The sequence below is a fragment of the Ochlerotatus camptorhynchus genome, unplaced genomic scaffold, assembly GCF_037179485.1.
Source record: "Ochlerotatus camptorhynchus isolate MF236.1 unplaced genomic scaffold, CSIRO-AGI_Acam_v1.1 ptg000102l, whole genome shotgun sequence".
Lineage (NCBI taxonomy): Eukaryota > Metazoa > Arthropoda > Insecta > Diptera > Culicidae > Ochlerotatus > Ochlerotatus camptorhynchus.
The window spans coordinates 4,472,635-4,491,680 of NW_027040592.1; the positions used below are offsets into that span (position 1 = coordinate 4,472,635).

General features: G+C 41.2%; 1 protein-coding gene across 9 annotated transcripts in view; it reads left to right on the forward strand.

Moving 5' to 3' along the window:
• Positions 1-19,046, forward strand: part of CaMKII (Calcium/calmodulin-dependent protein kinase II) — a 173,516-nt gene that overhangs the window by 12,816 nt on the left and 141,654 nt on the right. For 3 of the 9 annotated variants that reach the window (XM_065219315.1, XM_065219324.1, XM_065219320.1), the window contains exon 2: positions 2,608-3,131. The gene's annotated coding sequence lies outside the window, so the exon portion shown is untranslated. Of the gene's footprint in view, positions 1-2,604; positions 3,132-19,046 lie in introns of all 9 variants that reach the window. The other 6 variants (XM_065219316.1, XM_065219319.1, XM_065219323.1 and 3 more) reach the window with 3 other exon arrangements.

The following is a 19,046-nucleotide window of genomic DNA, read 5'->3' on the forward strand; positions in this document are numbered from 1 at the left end:
CTTTCTCCAACCGAGACATCAGATGCGAGTATCTGACACCTCTGATATTTTCTGTTCTACTATATAGTACAAGGTCGCCCGTTCCATCATTGTCAACAACATCAGCCCAACAAAACGGCCCTTTTCAGGGCCACCAAACTTTTGCAAAAGAATTATTAAGGAATATTCCTAAAATATAATATACACAATTAAGTACAACACATAACAGACGTTATCCAACGCCAACCCTGCTGTCATATCTAGTATACAACCCTTCCAACTTTTTTCTACGCTCCTCTTGCATGGTGACTGTCTCCAAAACAAGAGCGTTTTGTGAACTGAAAAATCCTGGTTATTGTTATTGCTGTTGTCAAAAAATAGACGTCAAAAGCTTCCGAAAACGTCCACTAGGAGCGCTGTAATAGGCAAAAGAATTTGTTCCATTACTTAGTGGGCCATGGTTTAAATCAAGGGGCAAGTCAGCTGTACTCAGAGCAAATAGTTTAGCAGCGAGTAGATTTGAGCAACACATAATTATTCAAAACTGATCAAATTAGTCTCGCTTTGTTCAGCATATACAAACCTTTAATGAAAAGTCGAAACAGATGTCATCTACCTACTCTAGATTTTATTTATTTGAGTTGAAATCATGCATTTGATAAATTTAGTAACCGATAAAATTGTAGGAGATCACGTGCAGGACGGCTCATATCTGGTATAGTGATCCGTGCTATGTGACATCGATCCGCATTAATCGTCAAGATATCGTAGACAGCGATATGATTCTTATGAAAACACAGGATTTATCGTAGCTAAAGCATTTTTATAGGCGATGACAGAGTGAACCTCAGCTGGTGTATTAGTTTCTGTGTGGATGCACAACCAGAGCGTATAAACCATACTATATCTACTGAAATCTTATATCAAAGGGCTGGTTACCACCATTGATACGACAGGAAGACGTATGCGGCGAGAAAGTTCCTTATATCTAGAAAGTAATAATTGGGAAGGAATGTTATTTGATCGTAAAAATGATCAGAACAAGACCGGGGACGTCATCAAAATAGGTGGCAGTTGGGGACAATCTTAGCCCTTCTTAATGACATCATGACGTTTCTGTTCCTCCTGCATATAAGCTTCGTGCCGATGTTCCTAGTACTTGTGGATGCTACTTCTCAAAGTTGTCAAATGATGCGATGAATAGCAGTTTATGAGCTGACGATGTTGGCAATGACACTATCCGCTCTTGAGCTTAAACGCAGTGAATTCCAAAAGGAATTCCGGAGAATTCCAGGAGAGCTCAGTGTTAAACTTTCCCTGTTAGCTTGAACAATAGTTTCAGGCAATTTCATTTTCAATAGCTGGACAGCCTTGTTGGTGGATGCCATCATGCTACTCATGGAAATTCAGCAAAATGCTAAATACTGGGAGAAGGAAAAACAAACGGCGCCGCAAGCCGCAATCTCAAAACAGCTACAATTTTTTCTGCAAATATATCCATCCGATCGGTGATGGTATCCGTTAACTCAAGCCTGGTGGTCGTCTTGAATCATCGTTACAATCCGTGCATCCTGTAACACCGGTCAGAATTATACAATTCAGCAAGTCCAGCATCACTAGTATCTCATCTGCAAGAACTTCAGCGGCAGTTTTCAGTTGCGTAAAAAATATGTCAGTCGGTTTCAGCCCACCGATGGTGACATATTGCAACACAAAAATCAGGTTGCTATGTGTATTTGATGTTGACCAACGCGAGTTACTCAGAGCGGCTCAGAGCTGCTCAACATTAACTCCGATTTTACTCATGATCAAAAGCTGTCTTGCCCCTTGGTTTATGTCTTACAATGTGGGGAGTTGAAAATCCCAGAAAAAAGTGCTTGCGTAATTATTGAATGGCCCCATAGACGGCACCAAAATTCCAACTGTTTACTCAGACATTTGGGAGGCTTGCAATGTTCGATAAAACTGTAAATCTTAAAAAAAAAAATAAACAGATCTTCTGAAGACGTCGGCAATCCAAAGCCTACTATTTCCAAGGCATTTGGAAAGCAATAAAAACGTATATTTTTGTATCCTGTATTTTTGTTTTTAAATTTGATTTCTTACTTTTCATTTTTAATCTTCACATTTATAAATGTTTCACTCCCCATTTTTTTTAGCCTGCATGCTTTTGTATCTTTGTAAATTTTCCAACCGTAAAACAACAAAAAGACGAGGTTATGATTGTACACGTGCGCCCATCTGTTGACTTGTGCAAATTTTATGCTAAACAAAATCTTCAGCTTAGCCGTGCATTCCGTGCGCGATACGTGCGTGCGTGTCCCACCAAGTGAGTCGTGAATCATGGCGAGCTCATATTCTTTCTGCTCTCTCCTTCTCTCGGACTCCGTCAGAGGAGTACTTTTCCGACCAGTTTTCCACCAGTCAGACTCACGAACATTGTGCACTTTTTTCCGTTCGATTGATGAGCACTGAGTGCTTGAGTACTCTGCTTTCCTCCCTTCTGTCAGCCGTCAGAGTGGCGTGAGTGAGTGCGTGCTTGGTGGGTGGGTACCTCCGATCAAAACGGAAAGCAAAAGTGCATAAATATCTATATGTTTGCAAATCGCTGAAATCCACCACCAGCAGCAGCAGCAGCAGCAGCAGGACAGGATAGTCACCAGCACCAGAGCCGTGTGTCAGTCAGCGAGTCAGTAACAGAAGAGGAGGCCGTGAGAAAAAGAGAAAGCGCCGAGAACGTCGCCTTCTTCGTCGTCGTCGTCGCCCGATTTGACGGTGAATGTGGATGAGTGTGCAAATATCTATCAGTAGTGATATCTGGTGAAGAGGCGATACACAGTTATTGTGCTCTCGGGAGGGAAAAAAGATCCAAGCAAGCCGAGGAAAATAGTGGCTCCTCTGTTACTTTTGTGGAAAAACCAAAGTGCAAGGTGTTTGAGAAATTTTTTTCTGGTGAAACCCTAATCGCCATATCTGGAAAACCGAGTATTTTTCGATTGCGAGTGCCGTGAAAAGACCCTGGTGGAAAAAAAGGACAGTGGACGACTGAGTTCGGGTTAGAAGAAAATTTCAAGTGGAAAATTCACAAGGTGGCAGAAAAATCGGCTCCGGAGTAGCAGCAAACTGTAGCAGCCGTGAACCCATCAGCAAAGGTATGTTAGACAATTTAATTTTTCCTCTGGTGAATGCGGGCAAATTTTCCCCGATGGAAATTCTACAGGTATCTGCACCGATGGAGTGGGATTCCCGGAACGGAAAATCAATCCATGGCTTGCGGAGATCCCAAAATCAGATCTCAAATATCAATTTAGATTTTCTTCCTTCGATAGACGAGTTTCCCCTCCTGCCCAATTCGGCCCCCACACCCATGCGTCCCGAAACCCCTTTTCGAATCCCCGGGTCCCTTCACCATCATCTGGGGGGCTGGCTGTGCCGATCCGATGGCCTGTCGTCTTTTCTTGTGGGGTAAAATTATTACGACCCAATTTTTCTCTTTTTTACTCATTCGCTCGCTCTCGCTCCGTCTTTCTGTCCTCATCATCCTAGCAGACCCCGAGTTTGTATGTTAATATTGACTGTTATTTTTGTACAAGTAATAGGGGCCAGTGCGCAGCCACCGGACGGTGGGCCTGCGCAGTTGGTGACGACGGGATTTTCACACTGCTGCTGGCCGCCGCCGCCGCCGCCGTTGTTGCCGCGCCGCCGTGTGTGCGACAACAACAGCAGCAGCAAAAACAACATATTTTCCTCCGAAAACGGAAGAGAACTTGACAAAAGCGAAAATATTCTGTTTATGAACTACCCAACAACTCTGCTGCTACTGCTGGTGCACTCTGTTGCGAGCGAGAGAGAAGCTTTTCTTCGGAGTGCAGGCAGAGTGCTCATCAGAGAGCGGGTGCATGGATGAGAAAGAGAGTCGTCGCCGCGGTCATACAGGGTAGGGTTTCGCGCTCCGGAAAATCATGGTTGGTAAACAACGCCTGGTTTTTCTTTTACGCTCTTTGAGCTACCATGCGTCTCCACCGTGTCGCTCGGTGAGTGGCTGGTTTAGAAGAAGAAGAGAGAACGAGAGAGAGAGAGAGAAGCTGCAGTTTTATTGGGCGATGTCATGTTGGAAGCTTTGGATTGCTTCTTTCGGGTTTTTTTTTATTGTGATTGCAGACGATGACGGATTGAAAATACATTCTGTTTATCCTTATTATAAATGGAGCGAGTAAGTTTGTACTACTTACTGAAATTGTTGTGAATTGCTTGAATTCCATCCTAAGAAAAAAAGAAACTATCGAACGACTTTAACAAATTTTTGTTGATGCATTTATTTTCATTATATTTGTATTGTTTGGTACGAAACAGCCAAACAATCGAACAACGCCTATTCGGCCGTATGGATAAAGGGAGCTAAGTAAACTCTTCCGTGCTCTTCATGCGAGGAAAGCATTATTCATACGGTCCATTGTGTTTTAATTGGCAGTGTTGCCAGGCACCACTTGGCTAAACGTATTCGCCGCTCTTTTGTGATCCACCCTGAATCCGATCAGAGGTTCAGTTTTTTTTTAATTTTATTTTAAGGGATAAAGTTAGGATTTAGTCAACGATTGAGATTACAAGATCTCTTCTATGTTAATATTTTGGACTTTTCGATAAAAACCGACTTTAGAAAAAGTTTTTTTTATATATAATTGAGAACTTAATATATTCATCGAGATTTCAGAATTATCAAAAACTTGCAAACTCTCAAAAACTGAGAAGATCTTGGATAAGAAAAGTAAAAAAAAAAGATCATGGCTGTCTATAATGTCACACATACGTGTTGTCAATTTTCCTATATCTGTGATAACTTTTGTAGACTGCTCAAATTCAACATTCAAATGTATGTACATTTTCAAAACCACATAAATCCTAGTAGTAATTCTGAGATTGAACTATTGAAAATGTTAAGCGATTCACAAGTTCCATTACATTTGTGAGGTTTGCCATTTTCGAGCATTTTTCTTGTCCTCTTGAACCTTAGATTAAATGCTGTGAAGGATTGACTTGCAGCTCTCTTCTTATATTTGTATTGAATACTTGGTTAAAAAGTTCAAATCATGTTTTATAGTACTTTTTCAGCAAATACAAATATGAAGAAACTATAAAACATATAAAACTGTCATACTCAAACAAGAGCGGCAAGATAATCTTTCACAGATTCATAGATCTTGATCTATGCTTCGAGAAGACTAGTAGACTTTGTACTTGCCCCTTTATCCCCCGCATGAAATAGAAAAAAAAGTTAAAATTTGCTATAACATAACTCACCCCAATGGGTCTGGGTTCAATCCCAGCCGAAGTCAGTGGGATTTTTCTGAGGCATCACGTTTTCCTTCGGAAGGGAAGTAAAACCGTTGGTCCCGGCCCATGTGTGTTTAAATGGGTGCGATATCCTACGCAGGTGCGCAGCTGCACATTCGATTACCGTCAATGGATGGCAATCGATGTCCGTCGGTGACTGGCAGTAGATTGTGGAACAGAGACCAACGTTAACTAAAGGAATGATGGAAAGCCAACAGCCAACGTGGAATAATGTCTTCTTGTAGTCTCCGCCGGCGTTTCCTGGCAACTCACATATTTCAACAATCAAGTAGACTGGGACATAGGTACCAACAGACTCGCCGTAGTTGCCCTTGCTGAGCACATTATGGATGCAACCGACGGGAAACTGCAGTCGAGCGAGACTTCTTCTTTCCCTCTTTGGTGGTACAGTAGAGTTGTTGAGCTCAGGCGATCCCTTCGCCGCGCGGTTCTATGCCAGAAGCAGCCAACTAGAGTGGGGCACCGTTCGCCATCGCCGCGCGAGCCAATGCAAGAATAAGCGCGACACCGACACCGCTCGCTTATATAGTGGTTGACTGCAGTCAGTCATGGCCAAAAATGGTTCGTTCAGTATATCAATCTAGCTCGGTAAAATCAACAACAGCCGAATACTTCGGCATTTACTTTTGCTTATATCTCTGCAAAATATCTGTTGGTTAGCTGAGATCTCTGCAAAAATCTAATTTGTTAGCTGAGTCTCAGCGATTGTTTTACTGAATCTCAGCAAAATAAATTGTGTGTAGGAATGCATGCTCGTTATTGATTGATTCTTTGATTTACATGATTTTTTAGGCGATGCTTGACGTTCACTATTTTTTCCAAAGTATGTTGTTGAAAACCAATAGTTTTTCTTATTGAAATCAATACTCAGAGAAAATTCAGATCGATTGATGCAAAAGTATTGGAAATGTATCATGAAATAGCCAAGTTATAATCGTTCAAAACCTGACCACTTTTCGTTACATGTTCATTTCTCGTACTCGCAAAATGTAACCATGTATAGAAAACAAAGACGTAGTCCTACATCAAAATGGCTTTAATCGAAAAAATGGCATCATGATGCTGAAATGGCCTTTAAAAGCGTCCAGACAATTTTCAACATAATCTTTGAAACGCCAAAATTACATTTAAAACGTCAGAACACCAAAAATAGCCACACAGTTTATAAATATCAAAATGGATTAAAAACAATAAAACAACTCTTACACTAATCTTGAAAACGACAACGCTAATAAGAATCTTAAAACGTCAAAATAGTCAACATAATATTACATAATGACCATGAAGCCGCACAAATGACCTGAAATCAAATGATAGAACAACCCTAAAAACGCTAAAAGATCCTTAAAAACGCTCAAATAACCCATTATTCTCCAAAACGGCATTGAAAAATTCTTAATTATTTTGAAACGGTTACTTTTTTTTATTGGTTATTGCGTGATAATGTTTGCACCATTGAGCATTGTCAAAATTAAAAAAAAATCTCAAAAATTTCGTTTTCGTGTTTTTTTATTAATTTAAAGGGGGATGTTTCTCAGAGTCTTGAACTATGTTAATCATCGATTGAGTTTCCACTTGCTGCAATTACGGCCTCCACACGCTTCCGGAATGCACGACAGGTTCTAATAATGTAGTCTGGATCCATTTATCTCTAGGTACGGGTCAACGTTTATCTGATGCTTGCTGTACTAGGGTGGTGTTTAGAACAGGCCTTGGCCTTCATGACGTGCCATATTGAGTAATCCAGCGGATTAAGATCGGGGGTGGATGGTGGCCACATATCCTTCGCCCAGAACGGAAGATGTTCCTGCAACCACTTCTGAGTGCAGTTCGAGGTGTGGCACGGAGCCCCATCTTGTTGAAATACAACATTTGGCTTCGAACCGTACTGTTCTTTGATCCACGAAAGAACATACTTACTTAAAATCCCGATGTAGACCTCCGTGTTGACCTTGTCGCCTTCTGGAATGAACACCGGGTCCATTTTTTTGCCATCGGAAGCCACCAAACCAAACACCATAACGCTAGCAGGATGCTTGGTCAGATACACGTTCTTGTGCTCGTAGGCCACGTCTTTTACCGGAAGAGAACTAATATAGCGGTCGGTTCTGGAATTTGATACGGGATCGACGGTAAGCATGCTCTCTTCGGTGAACAGGATTACCGGATTTTTTCGCTTAAGGAAGTTCAAGATTTTCTTGCATCGTTCGACTCGTAGCTCCCGGATGCGGTTGGTAATCATGTGGGTTTTTTCCGTTCCCTCGACTTCGCCCCGCAATCTTCTTTTACGATCTTCCGTGCCGTAAAGTCACTGATCCCGTGTTCCTTTGCCATTTTCCTTATTGAACGCACTGGATTCACCCGAATCTTCCTTTTTATAGCAGCGATAACCCTCGGAACCCAAGCTGACCTCGGACGACCTGTGGCCACCTTCGCGGATAGTTTCTCTTTCTTTTCTCGGTCTAAAACCCTTTTGACGGTCCACCGGGACACTCCCACGGCGATTGAAATATCTTTTTGCGACATTTGCGCGTGGGAAAAATCACGAATACGCTGCCACTTCGTCATGCTGCAACTGTCAAACTAAGTAAATCATTTTCTTTTATACACAGCCTACTACGGTATGAGTTATAGGTTACGTGCACAGGGGAAACGGGAACCTTATTTGTACGATGGTGCAAAAATTATCACGCATACGGTACATGCTGTCTAAATCTCTGCGACCTAAATGAGGGCAGGCCGTGATCCACCGGTGCGTCGCGACCCATAGATTGAGAAACGTTTGCTTAAAAGATAGGTCAAAATTGTATCACTAAGAACTGGATACATATTGTAACACTATTTCACCAAAATGTTGCCAATGAATCATATCGTTCGGCCATTTTCCACAGAGATGGCGCTGTTCCGCTGGTAGCTCGTTTTCGATTTAGGTCAAAAAAAGTGAACGACAACCCAAATAAATCTGTCAGAGACTTGGTCGTGATCTTTTTTCCCGGATATTATCGTTAAACAAGCTACAATTACTTAAAAACAGTATATCCGAAGAACTTCGAGATTAGGGCGTAATTGCTTTTGTAAACAAACACGTCATTTGCCGATTTCTCGTGAATTAAAGCTCAATCTAAAAAAACTAATAATATAAACAGGAAGAGGAATGATTCCTTTATCATTTGGTATAGGTACGAAGTAAATAAATGAAACTAAGCAATAAAGACTTGTTTATGGCATTTATGATTTCAGTCCCAAACCAATTGTTAGAAAAAAATATTTCACAGTGATCTGATGACGTTTCTCTAACCCTATATGAAAGTAATATTATTAGGAAGGAAAATTTCTTGGTTACAGTCGAGGTTTGACACAAGGTACACTTTAGGTGGTGTAATTGAAGAATCAAAGACTACAAAATATAGTACCTAGCTCTGAACAAATTTGCGATTAGATTTCCTATCCAGAGGCGGAGCTTGGCAAGTACTTTTGTCGTAGAATATGTAAGAAAGGAGGAACTTTGGATGCTTATCTAACAGCATATATAGAAGTACCATACATGTTTCGACCTCCCTTAGCTCAGTCGGTAAAGGCACAGCTACAAAGCAAGACCATGCTGGAGGTGGCTGGGTTCGATTCCCGGTCCGGTCTAGGAATTTTTCGGGTTGGAAAATTTCTCGACTTCCCTGGGCATAAAGTATGATTGTACTTGCCACACAATTATACTAATGCAAAAATGGTACAGGCATCGAAAGCTCTCAATTAATAACTGTGGAAGTGCATCTAGAACACTAAGCTGCGAGCACGCAATAAGCTAATATGCCATACGCAATAAGCTTGAAATGCGAGGAAGAACAAGAAGATACATGTTTTGACCGCGCTGCCCTCTGTTAATAATAACGGAATTAAGTGAATGCTTAATTTCCGATAGATGTCAATATTAAGCATAGCAGTGATATCTGAAGGAAAATTAACGCAGAAGCATGGTAACATGATTCTTCAATTCACGCAATCATAATAAATAAAAAAAAAATAAAAAAAAAATCAACGATTTTATTCTGCTCAAGACATGAACTTTCAATATCTGTTTTCATTAGCACGGAACTTGCTTCTAGATACACCTTTGAAGGTCCACTAATCCACTTTCAAAGTAAATGATTGGTAACTTAATTTCGATTTTATCGTTAAAAACACGAGTCCTGGATAAATTTAAAAAATGAAACTTGGTTTACTTTTTGACGTAGGATTACGTCTTTCGGCAACATATTGGGGGTGCAATTAAAAAAAAACAAAATCGACCACGTTACGAAAGTGGCCAGGTTTTGACCACTTATATCTCTGTCAATAGAGAATGGATTTTAACTCTAAACAAGTCAATCGATTTTTCTACAAATCTGCTCAAACGAACACTTAATCAATTTTCAATAGGTCATTAATGAAAGTTACACAAAAATCAAAATTATCACCGATTGCCTGCAAAAAGCGCTTTCCCTAACACAGATTTCAAAATCGAATTCCATCCGGTCTCGCCGAACGGTGCTTATTCAATCACCGTGCATGGTGGTGTCCGGTCGGTCGTCATCAGCAGCAGCAGCAGTGCTTTCGGCGCGTGGTGTTGAACATTGTTCTTCAGTACACAAAGAAAGGCTGCCCGAAAGCAGCGAGCTGCAGCCCACATGAGCGTCCATTCACCGGAGAAGGAGGAAGAAGCCGCATCGCTACTGATAGGATTCAGTTGCTCGTCGGGAGCCTCAACATACAGCTCACCAGCCTCATCCGTGTTGAACACCCTAATAGTTCAGCATTACTTAATATGTTGCCAAAAGACGTAATCCTACGTCAAAAAATTAAACTATTCAACTATAGGTGACTTCTAAATCAATTTACCTTTCCATACGTACCCGGTGGATTTGATAAATAGGCACAACTTGTTGAGATATTGTTGTTAAAACGATATTGTTAAACATCTTAAAATAAACTAGTGCCAGCCACCGAGATAATTCTGAACTAAACTGGCCACAATTAAAAAGGTATTGGCTTTCTGAACAACAATGCAGAAAACAGCAACTTTGTATCTGGCAAAGATCTCGAGATAACGACCCAGCATTTATACGAAATTCATAAGCACACTAGCTCCACCTGGTGAGAGGATTCCGATCTAAACTGTCCATAAATCAAAATCTTGGCATCCTGAACAACATTGAAGAAAACAGCAACTTTGAATCTAGCAAGGATCTCAAGATGTTGACTCTGCATGTTCATGAAATTTATAAGAACACTAGTGATGCCTAGTGAAAGAATTCCGAACTAAACTGTACTAAATTCAAAACGTTTTAGCCTCATGAACAACATTACAGAAAACAGCAGTTTTGTATCTAGCAATGATCTCGAGATGTCGACCCTGCATTTACATGAAATTTATAAAATCACTAGAGCCACCTAGTGAGATAATTCCGAACTAAACTGTCCACGATTGAAAAGGTCTTGGTTGGAATGTTTTATTTTGAAGGGACAGCACCAAAAGTGGAATCCGAACCAAGACGATGATCGAGAGGCACCCCAGCTGAACAAGTTGTTACCAGACAAAGTGGCTTGACTGGAGGATTCCTTCGAGAAGGCGATCGAGTTCTTTTGACCGCTGCGAAGACAACATCGAAACGCAGTTGATTGAGTTTTAAATCTACAGTCGCTCTGCTGCTGATGTTGCAAGCGCAGGAACGGGCAACATTCTGGAATGTTATTAGGCAATGAAATTGACGAAAGCGTGATGCTTGCCATCGGTCATCAATTGGAAACGGGAGAGGCTTTTCCGGGGATAGAAATTGGTTGTAGAGGATCAACAATGGTTCCCAGGCAGCGAACCAGACGCTTGATTCAAGAGAAGAAGCGGGCAGATTTTAAGACGGTGACACTGGATAATGCAACTAAATTGTTACTGCTGCTTCAGCGTTGTCACCTAGTTCACCGATGTTGCCACACTGAATACCGATACCGGGGATACACAGGAATGACCGTTGTTTACAGTTTTTACCGGTGTAGCAGCAGCTACAGCAGCCGTCGTGGAGGGGAATGATCAGGCGGGCAAAAAATAACACCATCGTCCTAGTAGCATAAATGACTGCTTCGGACCGGTGTTAGTATGAGCGCTGCTGAGGAATCCAACTACTTAGGTTTTGGGGAATCCATGGTGGAACTCGCGGTTGTAATTATTCCAATCTAAAAATTGAACTATGTCAACAACAATTATTTGACACAGGCGCAGATATAGAACAGTGTTACCAGTAACTTCAAAGATCATGCACATTTCTAAACATGGGTGCTAAACAGTGCCAATGAGTGTGCCCAACTGTGTGGAGTGACCAACCCTTGTCTGAAATAGATCACTGGAGGATAATGGGTTAAGCGATTTTTCAAGGCAGTTAAAACATATACTCATTTTTAAGACTTCGAACCTGGGAGCAAGACAGCTTTTGATCATGAGTAATATTTGAGTTAATTTTGAGCAACTCTGAGTAACTCGTTTTTCTCAACATGCAATGCACAGCAACACAGCAACCTTGTTGTGTTTATTCCCCAACTGTCAAAGAAAGCCGTTCAACGGTGATCAATATTTCTAAATTCTGCAGCTTTCCATTGTCGAAAGGTGAATCCTGATGAATGTGGGTATCGTAGTGGAATAGCTGTATAAATAAAGAGAATGGTGGTTTACACTGGAGAACCATCCATTGATAGATCCCAATGACCATCCTACTGCTTCGTGCCAATCCTTTGTTAGCCGTTTTCATCCGAATCTAGTGCAGGCTGTTATCGGTCGACGTTAACCATAGCATTTGCAGATTCAAAATATGATAAATTTGTCGAAGTACATTTGGTTAAATTAACCACAGTTTGAATCTTCGACAGGCATCAAATTTACAACTATTACTTTGTAATAGTATTCACTGACTTGTGTCTGAATGCCCAAGAATTAATGCAGAACTTTGAGGCAGTAACCTCATAATTCTGCAATAATACTTGGGCATTCAGAGAAGTCTAGAAACCTAATGCTGGTTGTCATGATTTTCATGCCACTAAGTTCGACCCGAGATTAACAGAAAAGCAATACATTGTCATCGTATAGCCATAATGAAAATTTTATGTTTCCATAAAACCAAATCAAGCTCTCATCCATTTTGAATTCTCAACTTATTCATTCTTATTTGAAATGATGCAATTTGCAATTGTAGACATGCAGAACCTCTGATTTGCCAAGCTCATGAAGGCCCCATAAAGCACGTCTTGCCGGATGATACGGATACATTTTTCATGTTAGGCTATCTTCGGATATGGCATTTTTACCATATTTCCCTTTAAAGCAAAGTTCTTAGATTTCACTTAGATTTCATGCTGTCAATGAATTGAATTGATTAAATAGCGATTTGTATCAAGAAATTAATAAAATAATTCAGATTCTCCTTCTCCTCTGACCCATAATGTTTATTCACACTGTAATTTGTATTTGTTGGTGTACCTATATAAGGCCAGACTACTTTGGTCATTGTTGAGTAATTATGAGTTACTCAATTTTACTTGGAGCAAAAATATTAACTTTGAGTACAGCTGGCTTGCCCCTAGCTTCGAACGCAGAAACAAAATTTATTTACCAGCGTAAAAGTTACCCTAATTTCGGTAAAAAAAATCGGGGAAGAACCGGGACATTTCACTAGAAATTGCCAATCGAAATTTGCTGGGAGCATTTAAAGGTTAGACAAATCCGAACACACAAAAAACGCTGCCTTTAAGGCATTTTTTAATATTTTTTTTTCAAAATTTAACTGAATTAAGCTAAGAGTGTATAGAATCACAGTAGGCATTGGTTGTCAGGATAAGTTCATTTGTTTACATCATAGCTTCACCGGAGCAAGAACGTCGCGATTCGATCCTGCACGCTCGAAACGAAAATCCCAGTCTATCCGTTTCCGATCAAATTCTCGGGCAGGAATTTTACACCTCGGTTCACCGGGATAGTGCCCCGCAAGAATGTAAAAGAAGTCGAAATTCCTCAAAAAGTTCCTTGTCTGTCAAGCAACCTGAAGTTGTGGGCTGAAAAGTGAAACTATCTTTACTTCTGGGATCATGAACCAGCAAATTTAGCAGAAGGACAGCCTCCGGAAGAGACTACTGCCTTTTCTGGAGCAGCATTTTGGCCGGACTTGGCAAGCTTCCGCTACTCATATTCCACCAAATAGTGGTACAGCGAAAATGGCGTCACAGTGGTTCCCAAGGAGATGAATTCGGCCAATACTCTGCAACTAGCGTCAATTGAGGAATACTGGTCAATTGTGAAGCACATACTGAAGAAAAAGGGGCCATGTACGGAGAAAAGTTCGATCAATGGCCTATGGTAAGAAGCAAGACTGAAACAATGGTCTTACTATAAGCTCGGATTTTTTCGTATTCAACCTTTAGTGAATAAAAAAGGTACAAAGTTCAAAGTACTTAGGATCTACAGCACATGGAATGCAGAGAATTAGAGACTCTGTTCTAATTTGAATTTGAAATCCAAAATTTGAACTACTTATTTAAGCCAATAAATGAAGAATTGACCAAATGTTTGCCTCACATTGTATTTTAAAAGTGATCAAAGTTCATCAAATCATAGGAATGCCAAACAAGCAAGTTTGACCTCTCGTTCACTTCACAAACTAGAGTGGAACCCATTCCAAACATTCGTTTCTGCGATCCCCAAATCCGGCTTAAAAACTCCCACAAAGCAAGACAGGTGCTTCCCGGGTCGGTAATTGCCTTTTGGCAGTCATTATCCCTACCATCGTCATCGTCGTCGTCGTTGTAGTGGCCCTCGCACCTTCTTACAATAGGGTGGGTCAACTTCCCAACAACTGTGCCAAATTTGAACGAATTTTGTTATGATCTGGACTTGCTGGAGAATTTTGAATGTTGTATGGAACAATGCATGGGAAACGGAACGAAACCATTGAAAAGAAATTGGCTTGGTTTTGATTTTGCAACTGCAAGTTCCTTGCTAGATCATCAAACTTGAATTTGCTGTGGCCAGATAAAACTTTTGTTTGGGAACCTGCCTGAAATCCATCTTAATTGTCAGAACCCGGTCGTACAAGTTCCAGGCGCGTGTTCTGGCTATATATTCACTATATTCTGCTGCATCGTCCTGTTCGGTTGCTTGGAGCCACGGGATGAACGGTAACCTGCTCGAAGACGGATCCTCCGGACGGTACTACGGCTGTCACTGTATTTTTGGTGACATCCCGATCCAAACGTCCTGGGTTTCTCTTGATCGAACTCAAAACCTTCCAGTTAGGCTGCCGATCCAAAGTTCCAGGACGACATTTGCATTGAACCTCCCTGGCCCACTCTTGCAATCACAAAACCGGTTGAAAACATCTCTCACGGTAGAAACGGCAATTTTTAACTTTTCCGCGATATTTCGAATTGACAACGTTGGGTTTTTGGGTTGGGTTGGGATCAATTTTCTTTGCTGTCAAAAAAATTACAAATCTGACCACTAGAGGCACTGCTATAGAATAAATAAAGTGTCCGGAAACTAGGCCAATCAGACTTTACAGGCGGATACATAAGCTTGTTGGTCTAAAGTAAAAGGTTTATACAGAAGTCGATCCGATTTGCGGTCTTCGACAAAGTTCTTTTGAATCGCTCCCAGTCCCAGGTTTGGTCAAAATTAGGCTATTTTTAAATTTTCGACAAGCAAATGAATAGTTTCGTTCCATTGCCCATACAAATTACAACCAAATTCGTTCAAATTTGGCACAGCTGTTGGAGACTTCAATACATATCGAAAGAGCAGTGGTCAGCAGGCGGTTATGATCCACCATCCAAACTTGACCCACCCTACCCTACAATGTCCGTTCGTTTCCTTTATTTCCCGCCCGCTCGCCAAAAGCTCTACAAGACCTTTGAAGTATAGAATGGCCATACCCCATTCCTATTTAGGACGACGTAGGTAAAACACTCTCGCTGGCGATGACGCCTCTGGTGCACATTACCGAGCACATTTTTGCCGTTTTCTTCTGGGAAAACACCAACTTTTTGAACTCCCATCACCATACTATAGTAAGCTCGAAAAAAAAGGGACGGGTCCTAGACCCATATGACAATGATGGTGTGACACTCGCTCGATGACACACCAGCAGCAGCAGCACCAGCAGTGCCATCAGCGTTTCAAAACCTACTTAAGAATTCATGATCAAGTACCCCGTCCGTCTTAAATAGTTAACCGTGGCTAATGCTATTCACAAGAAGCGTCCAAGAGCAGCCGCCGAGGCGCTCATCTGCTAGGTCCTGTCTGATACATCTCTACCTACCTTCAGGGAACGACATAGTAGAAGGCATGGCTTGCTTTGCTACAACGAACGACATGCTGGGTGCTCTTCAACAACCGCTCGGAAGATATCGCACCACACAGCAGCAGCCACTCTTCAGGGCCTACTACGACACTACGAGAGCGACGACGACGACGCGCGGGGGTTCGTCCGTTCCATCCCATGTCCTATATGTAACGAACGACGCCGGCGATGCATAGAGTGGATAATATATTAGGTTGCTAGAGACTGACTGACTTTGGAGTGAACGTGCCACCACGCCGCCGAGCGAACGAACCGAGCCCGATTAGGATCCTGCCTAAGCAAATTTCGTTGGGGAAAATTGTGTTTAACGGCTGAAAGCTAGGGCTAGGCTGCTGGTTGCCTTGAAAAACGCTTTCCATAATTTTCCTATCTTTATCGACACACGTCAGTGGAAGAAAAGGAGCTACTGTGGCTTCTAGTATAGCCGAAGTGTTTGAATTAAATTAGGAACGGATTATCGAAAAATGTTTTAAATTTTCATATGTTGTTCGCAGGAAACGTTGGAATTTTCATCGAACGCAGTGTGAATTGGACGTAGAGCAAAAGAAAGAATTGAATTTAATGCTCGACCTTCTCCAATTTGCTTGTTACGGTCAATCATTCCCATTTGAGCAAGGGGTTGGTCACTCCGCACAGTGTGTCATAAACACAGTTGGGCGTATTGATGAATTTACGCGAAACTGCACCAGTGCATGCGACACCTAGGTTTGAAATCCAAAATCACAAAAGTGATGATTTACTAAAAAATATTCGATACCATTTGACAGGTAGCAAAGCGTCATTATTATTTTCACATCATTTCCATCTGCTGGTCGATCGTAACGTAAATTCATCAATTCAATTGCACTGTTTGGCACACATGTTACTGGCACCACTGTACTATCTCTGCGCCTGCGCAGCGCAAGTGTCAAACTAATTTTTGGATTCGTAAAATTGCAACCGTGAATTTCCCAAAAGGGGCGACTCTATCGAAGATTGCTGTTGTGAGATGCTCGCACGCGTAGAAGATAGAAAGAAGATTGATGAAGATTTTGAAGATTTCCTGCAAAAAGGTGGAGAGGGATGCGAGTAGATGAATTTAGATGCAAGAGACGAAATTTTTTTTTTCGTAGATTGATTCGCTTCCGACCTTCTTAAATTAGCAATAGGATCACTTTCGGCGCAATTTGGTACAGGATTTCGACCACCTCTAACCGTGCTTCCGCGTTATCCGGGACCGTTGTCAAGCAGCAATCGTCTCCGCGGCCAATTTAGAACCCCGGAAGAACTTCTCCCGTGCTGATCGATGACCAGCTTCACGCTTTCGTCAACTTCATTGTCAAAAATCTTGAATTGATTGAAACATCAGCAGAAGCTTGCGACAGCCCGCGGTTGTAAATTTTGAATGCCATCAGATGTGTTTCGATGTGGGGCTGTCCATAAACAACGTAGACAGTTTAGGGGGGGGGGGGGGGTTGACAATTATCCACGGCCCATAAAAATTTTAATTTTTTGTATGGACAATTGTCTACGCAGGGGGAGAGGGGGGTCAAGAATCCCAAAAAACTGTCTACGTAGTTTATGAACAGGCCCTGTTGTCTTTGTTGAGCGGTCTAAGGAACTTGATCACCAACTTCTGGTCTGACCAGTTTGTCCGGTATCAGCATGTCCTACTGGAGTGCCCCTGGATCATCGTCTCTTGGTTTGGGTTCTACTGCTACTTGTGTTGTTGCTTCAAAACTAAACATTTGAACTGTCAATTTAATCAGGTTGCCAAACATGTCATTATTCACCTAAGAGGAAGAGGAGACAACTGGCTTATTTTTGTCTGTGACGTGTTCTTCTTCTCTCGCGGAAATGATCGTGCATAAACTATTTCATTGGGTGACATAGCTGACTGTCAAAAGACAAGGAAATAGATTCACTGTTTGAAAATTCTCGCATTTCTATCTGTTCGCCCGACCAATCAGGCGCTGGTTGGGCGAACAGAAAATTAGTTCATAAAAGTCTCCCTATTGTCTCCTCTTCCTCTTAGTTATTCACGAACAAACAATGTCAGTCCGATGACTGGCACTCTCGTCACTGTTTCTTCAATTTTTAAATGCTTTATTCAAGTTGTTGTTTTTTTTTTCTTAAGGGGGGTATACACTAAGATAAAAAATAATAACTGTTTGATGTCTTGTTAAAATCGATGAACAATTATTAAACACTTGTACTGCCCATAATCGCAAGTCAGTCCTATCTGTAAAAAACTGGAAATGAGAAATCGGAGTTCAAAGATTTTACAAGTCTTCTGATTTTACACTTATTTTGGAAGGATAAATTTAAAAATAAACGTGCAATGTGATAGAATGCATCTCTGTTTACAAAATAATATTGGATAAATATCGTGAAATTTTTATTTTATGGCCAAAATCTGAGTGGGACTGACTTGCGATTACATTTAATGTCAATGAGAAAAATAACCGCAAGTCAGTCACAATTCCATGACGATGCTGCATTAGTTTAGCACAGTATTGAACAGTAGAAAGATATCATGGTCCCATAGAACGTTATTGAATGTTTCTGGATTTGTTCCGCTGGTTCCAGAGCAATGGCCGGAACATATTCCGGTGAGTATGGGTCTTCATCAGACCAGAGCTTTTCATAAACGTGCCAAACCCACCATACGATAAATCAATTCACATGAGAATTCAAAAATAAGATCAATAAGAGTCATGATGAGTGACCAGCACCATGTTGGCCACACTTGGACATATTCCGGGTATCTCCGGGAAGTGGTAAATCCGTTTAAAATCAAAATCCATCAAACGATACATCAAATCACATGATAATTCAAAGCCATATCCATTGACGGTCAAACTGAGTATCGTAAGAACTATATTGGCCACATCTGGAAATGTTTCAGATACCCTAGGGAAAGTGGATAAATCTGTCTTGAGACAAATCTCATGATGCGATGTGTTGTCTAACATTTCTATCATATTTTTTCTAATGAGACTGACTTGCGGTTACTTTTCGCTGTGGGACAATTTGACTTGGTATTGTTTTTCATTCAAAGTGTTTTTTATGTTACTTCATACGCGAAGTTAACGATTTTCAGAGTTGGTTGGAAATGCTAACATGAAGCTTTAGTGTGATGATTTATTAGCTAGAGAATGATCTTTAGAAGAATGTAGGTGGATAGTTCCGTTAGAGTACGGCAGTATGAAAATTGAATAGAAGTTGAAAATGAGCGAAGGGCCATTAATGCGACAGTTTTTAAAGATCGACGCACATTTTTGCCTAACCCGTACGATGTACGCGGGGACTTGAAGTATGTCTCCAAGTCCACAGGCAAAAATGTGCGTCCCTCTTGTTGCTCATAAA